At 28.1% G+C, this 9,891-nt stretch overlaps 1 long non-coding RNA gene across 2 annotated transcripts; it reads left to right on the top strand.

The window, feature by feature from the left end:
* The first annotated feature begins 338 nt into the window (after window positions 1-338).
* LOC130939035 (uncharacterized) lies at window positions 339-1,962 on the top strand. 2 transcript variants are annotated; one of them, XR_009070185.1, is made up of 4 exons: window positions 339-384; window positions 1,073-1,157; window positions 1,412-1,498; window positions 1,909-1,962. It is a non-coding gene; the product is annotated as an uncharacterized LOC130939035 (long non-coding RNA). The 2 variants fall into 2 exon arrangements; XR_009070182.1 differs by lacking the exon at window positions 339-384 and adding an exon at window positions 802-859.
* The last annotated feature ends 7,929 nt before the right edge of the window (window positions 1,963-9,891 follow it).

Raw genomic sequence — 9,891 nt, 5'->3', positions numbered from 1 at the left:
AATTTGGAGTTAAGGATGAATTTAATTACTTTTTGGTCTGTTACAGAACAAAACTGTTTCTTTGTTTGAGACGACAATCAGAGTTCTTGGAGGATTGCTTTCGGCTCATCTTATAGCCAATGATTACGCTACGGTATCTGTTATATACATTATTATATACCTGCATTTTTGTATTTTGATAATAGTCTAGTGATTCTAACATTTGAGCACAGGTGAAAATGAAGTTATCCATTAATCATTATGTTTCAATTGGACATAGTTGAAAAACTGTTGATTCAAATGTGTTGGTTTACAGGGATGTGATGATTGGTGCCATTCCAATCTATAAGGAGCTGTATATTCAAGTTCCAAGGGTCTTAAGTATGGACTAAAAACTTTGTAAAGGTACTTGATTTGATACAAGGAAACAAGACTATGGTTTTGTACTCTGCATTTTTTGGTTCTTTTTATTGGAAAATGATCTAGCTCTTAATCTATATGACATTCATTTTTGTCATCATGAGTTTGTGTCCTGCCATTTGTCTCATTCTTATAAAACAATCATCTGTGTCCTTCATTCACAGCTGGTGATCACCACTTTAGTTCTCAGAAAGTAAGAGTTATAGCAATTGATGCTAAAACTACCCAAGACACTAAACTATGTTTTTTTTTTTGGAGCATTTGATTGTTTTCGATAAGTTGAAGGTTTTGTTTTCAATTTTCTAATCTCCAAAAAGAAAGAAACATTCTAGATATGTCCTATAAGCCAATATATACTACTGACTATGAATATGAATAGTTGATACTACGTCCAATGCATTAATCCATGTCTCGGCTCAGGGAATCTTAATAGGGACCTTAGCAAACCATTTATTGATAAGTGAGTATTTGATACAGCCCGTACATATATATTTTTATATGTTATGTATTATTGTGAATAGTTTAGAATTATTTTTCTATTTAATTATGTTTTTGAGGTACCGAATTATATTTGAAATTTTATTGATTAGTTCAATTTAATTTATTTATACGCATGAGTGTCAATTTGTCATGCTTTTGATTGTTTCTTAATGTTCTTCAAATTTATGTGCAGTTCATTGAAGGTGGAGCAGAGGCTGAAATAAACTCATAGTGAAGTTGACTCGGTGAAAGACCTGAATGAATCAATCCTTCTTCAGGTATATAAAAAGGATAATTTTGACATAATAGATGGTGAAAAGTAGATATGTGTGAACTTCTCATTATGCTAACTATATTTTAGAAATTAAATTTAAATAATGAATACATCTAATATTTAGTACAGAAACAGTCGAGCAGCTTGCCTGTGTTTTTTCTGCTCATCTGAGTTGTTCATTTTTGTTTTTTTCAATGTTGATATAAGATTGTTGCTTTATTCGTACAAAGTGACACCATGCTTTGGTTAAATAACCAGGATGAAGAACATGAAAACAAAGGAAAATATGAGAGCTGTGAAGCTGCTAAAAGCGATGCATCTGAAAGGGAAGATGCAACTGACGAGGTAATGGTTAGCTTCTGGTTCTTTTTTCTTCTGCAAAAAAACCTTGAATATACCGAATTATTATGAAGTTTGAATTTGTAATATATCTCTTTGTTAGTTAGCTCCATATTTATATAGAAGTTAGTTTAGTCAGTGGCAAAAATAGAAGATTGAGATCTCTCTTTGCACATAGCAGAATCTTGAAGCTTCTTTTCTATTTTCTATTCTCTCTTCACGCATCAACTCTGTTTTAATTTAGTAATTTATGTATTTGGTATTTAGTGATTTTGTGTCTTGCATGAATGAAATCTGAGGCAAGCTATTTATTACTTTTATATCTATGTATTTAATATCATAAAAAAAATTCTATTATTATAATTTTTTAGTTTTAATAATAAGTTACTTATTTTTTTGTTGTGTATTATTTGCAGATTTAGCATATGGGACAAGTCAAGCATGGATATAAAATATGCAAGTAGATTGACATCTTTTTTACAAATATTAATTACTATTTTGTTATGTATTGTTAGATAAGAATTTTATTATTTTGTCGAGAATTATTGATGAACACGTATTTGAAATACTAATTGAACCTTTTAATATTTATTTTAATTTTTACTTTATTATTAGTTATTTTGTCTCTTTTATAAATTTTTTCTGTTGTGCACAAATTTATTTATTAATTAAAATAATTACATATGTATGAACAAAAAATTTGTTATAAATTTTATTTTTTTGTATTTTTATTACAAAAGTAACTTTTATTTTTGCTCAAAAGGCAACTCTTCTATTAGTTGCATATTTTGAATATTAGACAACACTTATATGGTTGCATATCCAAAAGAAAAAGCAACACTTGTATAGATTGCATATCCCAAAAAAAAGGCAACACTTATAAAGATTGCATATTCAAAACTAATAGGCAACACTTCAAAGGATTGCAAATTCAAACTTATAAGCAACGCGTAAAAGGGTTGTATTTTATTGCAAATAAGCAACACTTTTTAGTAGTGGCCAAAATATAAGAAAAAATACAACACTGCAAAGTGTTGTCTCAAACACACATTTGAAGTGTTGTTGTTTTTCAACCAAAGGCAACACTTACCAAGTGTTGTCCTCAAAAGCAACGCTTTTGAAGCAAAAAAGTGTTGCCTTGATCTAAGGCAACGGTCGCATATACAACGCCGCCCAAAAACGCTGCCTTAGGTCCAAAAGTGTTGCCATAGATAAAAAGCAACCTTTTATCAGCTTTTAGACAACACTTTTTAAATGTTGTCTCAACTTAAAAATGTTGTAGTGTCTACAACTTAAGTGTAAAACTCTGTGTAATAGGGTGTTACAGTCTCCTTATATATATCAATGTTAATTGTAATTAAAATATAATAATTAATTATTGTTGACAATAAGTTGACAGATAATATATTGGTACCATATATTTTTTCATTTTAAAATTAAAATTAACTTTTTTTTAACTTATTATTTACTATTTACGTGTTCAAAAAAAATATTGTACTCCTATACTTTTTCTTTATAATTTGATAAACATCATCAGTATATTATGGTTATTATTACATATATAAGTCTTACTATTTGTGACTAAAAGTTGATTTTATTTTTTTTAAATTGAATCTGGAAAAAAAATTGTAACCTATTCGCTCAGTCAAGTTCAGATTTCAGAAAAACGTAGAAATTAAAGAATATCCGATAAAGATGATCCCAACAAAGTCATATGCATATAATAGAGAAGTGTTATGCATATAATACACATTAGCGTTTCATCAACTTGTATTATTGTCACAAATAATTTTGTTTTCGTCTTATTCTCCCACATGCATGTACATAACTTGTAATAATACCAAAAATTATTAATGTGTGATGGTAAATAATTAAAGGGGATTCATCAATTATTCTAAATAATACTATTTATTAAAGGTAATATTGATTCAACAACTTTGACAATGATTGGTTTGCAATATTTTGAAAACTATATACATATATATATTATCATCACCTTTCTGATATCTTCTTTCATTATCATTATCATTTTCATTATCTTCTTCCAAGTTAAAAGTATTTTCCATTATTCATATAAGAAAACAAAAAGATACCTTCTCTGAACAAAAAAAATAATGTTGCAATCTGTGTCTTTTAATTACTTCACCATTGTACGAGTTTGCCACCGTTTTGATGATGACTAGTTTTTGTCAACATCTAAACCAGCTAGCTAGCAAGAACTTCACAAGCAGATTGGAAGTTCCAAATTGAAGCCGAGGAAAAAAGAATCATTTTTGAGAGGGACTTGTATGAATCATATGGTTTCAACATGCATAACTTACATAACAATGCGTGTGTGTTTATTGGTTTAGTACGTAGAAATATTTAGTGTTTAATTTGTTTCATTTTGCGAAAGTATTTTTAATTTTATATTAGTTTTTTGTTTTATTTTTATGAGATCTATTCTTAAGAACAGAAAATATTTCAATAAAAATAGCTCTTTAGTAGTGTAGATATTGAGGTGACAATTTTTTTCTGATCTGTTCAAGATATTAAATTTCAAATGTATATTTCGTATTAATAAATTTTGTTTAATTAATACGATATTCCTGATCAAAATTTGAGCATCATTTTTGAATGTGTCCCTATCAATAATATTTTCATTTTACCTCGGTCATTTTCACCCATAAAGGGTCTATAACTCTGGCCAATAAATAAGTCCTTGGATGCTTTATCAAATGGGGTTTTGTTATTGTTCCTAGTTTTATTAGAATTGAATGGTAAATAAAACCCATGGTGCTAAAGATTCACACACAGAATAATCCTCATTAATTTCATATGATATATATGAAATCAGATGCGAGTCTATAATTCGGTGCTTATTACTGCACATTATGCGTCATAATTAGTTTTATTTGTCTTAACTTTTACTTTGTAACTAACTAGCTTAATAACCATCATTATTCATTTAATTACTAACGGTCATCACATCAATTGTATTAATTAATTCTTTGTTTATAAAAGACATTTTTTATATCTCAATAGAAAAATATATTCACATGATTAATTTTTTAATTTTATATATCTATTTATTATTTATTAATATTTTATATTTATAAAATTTTTATATCTTTTAAATACTTACTAACTTAAATATTGAAATATTTTTTCAGGTGCCCACTATCCATATTTTTTTCTTATTGAAATATAATTTTTCTTAAAAAAAAAAGATAAACTCAATTTTCTCTAAAATAAAATATATTTCGAAGCTATTATATACCATAAGAAAAAAACGCACACACATAGATATATATTATAAGGAATTAAATAGATTCAAGTTTGGAACTCAAATAAAGTTAATATTAACATAACTAGTCTTATAAATTTTTCATTAGATTGCGTTATTAATTCCAAAGGTTCACATAAATAAATAGATCATTATTAAGAAAATACTAGCTAGAAATAACAAATCAGAAAGTGTGAGGCATTATTATTGCTCAAATTTCAAAGGTAACAGCAGAATTCACATGGGACATTACTGTGAGGTGTGAAGTCCTTTCATGAAGATGAGTTCTTCAACAGGTGGCTGAGATTCTTTTTTGCCTTTGTGAAAATTCAGCGGTGTTAAATTTCACTTTCACCATTAAGGCCAAAGAAATATATTCTCTGATCTGCAAGCACTTTCGTACACAGAATCAAATGAGATCGAGTGGCGTATTTGATATTTTATCTCCATAGGAATAATAATGTTGCATTCTCCGTTTTGCTTTCCACAAAATTACAGGATTAAGTTTTGACCATTACATTATTATATTGATTACATTCTTCGATTAACAAGATCAGAGAATACAAACAAGGATTTAAAAGAAGACAATGTTACAATGAGAAGTAATGTTATTTAATTTGTATTGCCACTTTGGCAAACAACATTTTTCTACGTAGTATTTAGTAAAATAGTTTTTTTTTTTTAACAATACCCCTTACTCAATAGAGTAAATGCTAATTTATGTAGGTCTAAATTTTATTTAACAATTTATTATTAGTCAATAAATTATTATATATATAAGATAAGATTTAAATCATAGATATTTATTTGAATAAATGAATAAATTAATCACTCGACTAATTTAAATTAATTTTGATTAAAATAGGCAAGTACTTTTATCAATGTATTATAAAGTTTGAAAATGTAAAAAATTTTGTAAATATTAAAAATATAATAATTTATATATTTTTTTTATCAACTTAAATTTTTTTAAAAAAAATATTTTTATGACATGATATCAGAGTACTATAATCTAAAAGTTTAGAGTTTAATTCTTATTGAATCCTCTTAAAAAAATTGGCATAAGACAAAATAAAAAAAAATCTATAAAATAAATTCATATAAACTAAAAACAAATGCTCTTAAAAAGATGTGTTAAAAGATATAATGATTTACGTGTTTATTATTCTTTGCATTCCTAATACAGTAACATGATACATTTAAACCTTATGATAAACATTCAAAATTACATTTTAATGCTTAGTAGGATGGTAATTGGTAAACATAATAAAGCACTAGGATGAGAAAGAAAATAGACATGTAACATGTATCAAATTTAGAAAATAAATTATTATTATTATTATTGTTATTGTTGTAGTAGTTGTTGTTGTTATTGTTGTTGTTGTTGTTAGGGTTAGTATGATTTTGTTTTCTAAGATTTTGGCTGAAAATTAAAAACGTTCACTATAAGAAAGTTATCAAATACTATTGAATTTAGCGGCAAAATAAATCCAACAGTATAAATTTTGCCGATAATTATTTATTGGCGGATTTAGTAGTAGATATAAACTTTTAATTGGCAAAATTTTAGAGCTTACTAGCGTAAGATTTTTTTTTTCAGTAAATCCGATGATAATATATTATTTATTATTAATAATTAAATTAAATATTTACCGAGAATTTAACCGACGATAAATCCGACAATAAATTTAAATTTAATCATTTCTAATGTAACAAAATATTAAATTTTATAATTTTTTATAATAATTTGTCTAAAATTTTTAGTAAAGGTTCAAAAACAAATTCAATTACAAAAATTAAACAAAATTAAATCAGAAATTAAAAGAGCAATTATTTACTTAACATTTACAATGAACCAAAAGTAAATGATTTACTTCACATTTAAAAATATAGATTTAAGCATCCAATCTAAAAACATGTTGTCAAAATCAATTATATCATATGAATACAAGTCTACAACAAAGGAAGTATAACTTGTATATACCAAAAATAATTATATTACATCAACTTTCAGATCATATTATGTTCCTATCACTAAGCACGCATTCTATTAGAAAAATTATCATAACTAGCAATAGAAGATTATACATATGAAATATTTCCAACAAATTGTTAAAAAAATCAACAAGACATTACATTATACAATCTAATGATACACAAGAACATGTTTAATGTTTATTGTACCAATCATTCAAAATCGTTTCACACATGACTATTACTTCCTGATAGAGTGCGCAGATTATTGCTAATTTATTTTTCATTTTACCATAAAAAAAAATCAAAATTTTAATTATAAGTGCATATTACTTAAATTAGTGACTTACACCAAGAGATACCTTCACATTTCATACTAAACAAGCATTGTTCATTTGAACGTCAAAACAACAATTATTTACAACAAATCTTACTATCCTTAAAAATTGCATGTGCTAAATAAACAAACTAACAAAAAAGTCAATTTTTACAACAAAAAAATGGCAAAACCTATAGCAGCGATCACAATAACTTCCATTACTTTCTAAAAGGTTGAAATAGGTATATTATTAATCTCAAAACCTAGACAATTTTGAGTACCAATTTAATTCTCACAGAATACATCCAAAAACCACTGAAATCCTAGAGAGATAATAATATTACACAAAACTTAAATGACTCACTTGAAACAAAACTATAATAAATTCAATAACCTAAAACCTTGACAATTACACAATTCAATATCACATGAAAATAAAATAGGTAAGTCAAATTTTACGAAATAACAAACACAACAAAACAAAAATTGCAAAATCTTAACCTTATTATGCATCAAAATGGCACCACCAGGCTCTAACTGATCCTTATTCACCTTTCGCATGGCACCTCCAACCCTACTAACAAGATCAATCCAAATAAAAATTAATAAATAACTAATTAAAATTCAGAGTTGAAAATAAAATCAAAGTTACCGGTAGACAACAAATAATAAATTTCTAGTGTAAACAAATTAACATAATGAAGACATTACTATCAACATTCTTACTACAAATATTAAAGTTTTTACAGAAAATATAAATATAACAAAATCAGAAGATCAAAACAATTAGATAATGATAAGTGAATAGTTCAACCAACGTCATCATATCCAAGTACACTAATACTAATTACAGGGATAAAAATTGGGGGAGGGGAAGAGACAGAGAAGTGTAGGATTAGGATTTAATAAATGCCAACAATGTCATAAAAAAAAAGAAAAAAAAAAGACATATCTAAATAAAAGAGGAAGGATAGCATCACAGCTGACGGAGGCAAGTGACGGTGGTGACGAACGACAGAGGCAGTAACTCGCAGGGGAGAAACAAGCTCCTTAGACACAAGTTCTAGGTGAACGCTCCTCGACGGCAACGATAGCTGGAGTCGAGGGAAGCGGTCAAGGACGGCAAAACGACAGTGAATGGGAGCGATGGGGCTGACGGCAAGAGAGGAAGAGAAAGGAGGAGAGAAGTGAGGTTGATGATGTTGCAGAAATAGATGGGAAGGGTTTGCAAATTCAAATTTAGCATCAATTTTACCGGTGGATTTACCATCGGAAAATCTACCGATAATACACAGCCTGTGACCAAAATGACGTGTTTCATTCAATTACTTTACTGTTGGATTTTTTCGCTCCTAAATCTGATAGTAATGATCGCACCAATTTTTCTTTGTTTCCTCCAATTATCACCAGCAAATTTATTGTCAGAAAACCAAATCTGACAGTAACTTTTTTTACCCGACGAATTTGTAGCCAAATCCGCCGGTAAATCTGCTGGTAAATCCGTCAATAACCTTCGACGCTAAATCTGATGGTATTCAGCGCTTTTCTTGTAGTGGTTCTTTTTTTGTTTTGCGTTCAAAATCATTCCTAACATTAAATTTTTTTTAAAATTATCCTTTGGACCAAAATATCATTCTTAACAAAAATTATAATTATAAAATCAATCATTACAAAATTTAAAATATAATCTCATTTTTTAGTGTTTCCCAATTTTTCCAATTTTCTCATTTTTCTTCTTCTTCACCCATTGCTATTGCTAGCACTGTTTTTCAACAACTCTCTCAACCATCATCTTTACTTCATCTTAGTGCATATACTGCCGCTACCATCACACATCCATTGTTATCCTCATCAACATCAAAATCAAAACCATCTCTCTCTCTCTCAAAATAAATTAAATGTTGTTGTTATTGATGTTGAGTTGAAACTTGACGGAGTTTTTGTTCAACGATGTGTTTTGGTAACAACAATGATAATGACAAATAAGAAACGACAAAGGTCATCCCTTTTTCCTCTTTCAATCTCTCTGCTCGTGTCCTCCTCTCCCTTTTTTTTTCTCTTTCGGTCGACCAAAAAGGCAACGATGACGCGCAGCATCCTCCCTTACCGACGTCATCGCCACCTTCTTCTTCCCCTGTATTTCTCCCTTTGATTATGGCTTTGATGTTTCTCTTCTCTCTCTCTTTCTCTCTTCCTCTCTTATCTTGGTCTCTCTCTCCATTGCTCTCTTGCTCGACGGTAAGCACAGCAGAGGGAACAATAGTGAAGTGGCAGTGTTTGACAATTTAAGACGCTTGCATCTTTCTTTTCTCTTTATCTTCTTTTATGTGTGTTTATCTCTATTTTTTTATTTTATAATTTTTTTAGAATAATTTTATTCAGAAATTTAAAATTTTAGATAAAAAAATAATTTTAAAATAAAATTTAATATTAAGAACAATTTTAAATAAAAAAATTAAAATAATTTTGATATTCAACCAAAATTTTAGATACCAAAATTGTATTTAACCCTTATTATTATTAGTGCTTGATGACTTTATCTACTTTGAATTATTCTTGCCTTTGTGCTATTATATGTTTCAACAACTTGAGAAAAATGACAAGCCCTCATATCAAACAAGGGGAAGTAGACATAAACAAGTACATGAAAAATTTTAGTAGTTTGTGAGTGTGAGCATGAGAAGGACCCCATTATTGTGCTATGTTGAGAATCCCATCATCTCCATCGACAGCCATGTACCAACTTCAATATATTTAGAGAGAGGTGACCTTTCCTTTTCTCATGCGCAAATAATGAAATAAACCTTCACATATAGGAGGGGGCCACATTTGGTTTTGGCT

Source organism: Arachis stenosperma, chromosome 1 (assembly GCF_014773155.1).
Source record: "Arachis stenosperma cultivar V10309 chromosome 1, arast.V10309.gnm1.PFL2, whole genome shotgun sequence".
Classification (NCBI taxonomy): domain Eukaryota; kingdom Viridiplantae; phylum Streptophyta; class Magnoliopsida; order Fabales; family Fabaceae; genus Arachis; species Arachis stenosperma.
This window is presented reverse-complemented; position numbering and strand designations above follow the sequence as displayed.